The 994-nt window shown below is 35.2% G+C and overlaps 1 protein-coding gene across 1 annotated transcript in view; it reads right to left on the bottom strand.

Annotated features, from left to right (window-relative positions):
* dstyk (dual serine/threonine and tyrosine protein kinase) overlaps positions 1-994 on the bottom strand; it is a gene marked incomplete in the record, with an annotated part of 14,353 nt that overhangs the window by 4,059 nt on the left and 9,300 nt on the right.

Genomic DNA, 994 nt, shown 5'->3' with positions numbered 1-994 from the left:
GACACAACCACACTCACCACACCACCGCAAGTGCAACTAAGGTCCCTTGAACAAAAAGTCAATAAGAGTAATTATTTAATCCTCGCAAAAGATGTGAAGATGACGGAAGTAAACACTAAATACAGTTCCTTCAGATGACTCAGGTAAAAGGCTGCACTGAAGCAAAAAAACACTTTTTTTTTTTTTCAAAGAAACTCCCTCCAGACAGCAACAAGACCAAAAAGATTACGGTCTTTTATTTTATACTTCATTGTGTGAAAACAAACAAACAAACAAAACATTAAGGAACAGCTTCAAAGCAGGCAGTCTGTTTCTTAATGCAATACAAAGCTATTTAACTGTCAATCATATACATATGCAATGTGCACTATATGATAATACAAGTATGGGATCGGGACTCGGTATCGGCAGATACTCTATTAAATGACTCCCTACAGTGTACTTATTATTTTACATTACATTCTATTAATGGATATTGAAATAATATTAAAATTGTATTGGTATTAAAACATTCTTTAATTAAGGACGCTGTACTGCATTATACAGAGAGGTCTTTCTGTTATTTAGTCTACCCTCATCGGTATAAAAATAATAGAAACACCTCTCTGTATAAAGCAATACAACTGAGCAAACCACAAACTGCAGCCTCCAAAATAACTACTGAATGAAATCAACAACATCCCTAAAACAGTTTCAGCAAAAACTGAACAATATGGACTTCATTAAGGTAAAATGTATCGCAGGATTCTTGAATTACACTGTATTCGTTTTAGCTTGGTGTGTCTATATAATATCAATAACTTGGAATCAATGCACCAGCAAACAGGAAGTAGAACACTGCCAGCAAGTTCATATGGATGTAAACAACGCAGGTTTCAATTTTCACCGAATGTAAGCAGAAACTGATTCTTAGAAAATCCGCAGATAAACCAGCACACCTACTTCTTGGAATAGACTGGGTAAGGGAAACCCGAAAGAAGTACAATACGCAATG

Source organism: Morone saxatilis, unplaced genomic scaffold (genome assembly GCF_004916995.1).
Source record: "Morone saxatilis isolate NCDOM2014 unplaced genomic scaffold, NCSU_SB_2.0 Contig18, whole genome shotgun sequence".
Classification (NCBI taxonomy): Eukaryota; Metazoa; Chordata; class Actinopteri; family Moronidae; genus Morone; species Morone saxatilis.
This window is presented reverse-complemented; position numbering and strand designations above follow the sequence as displayed.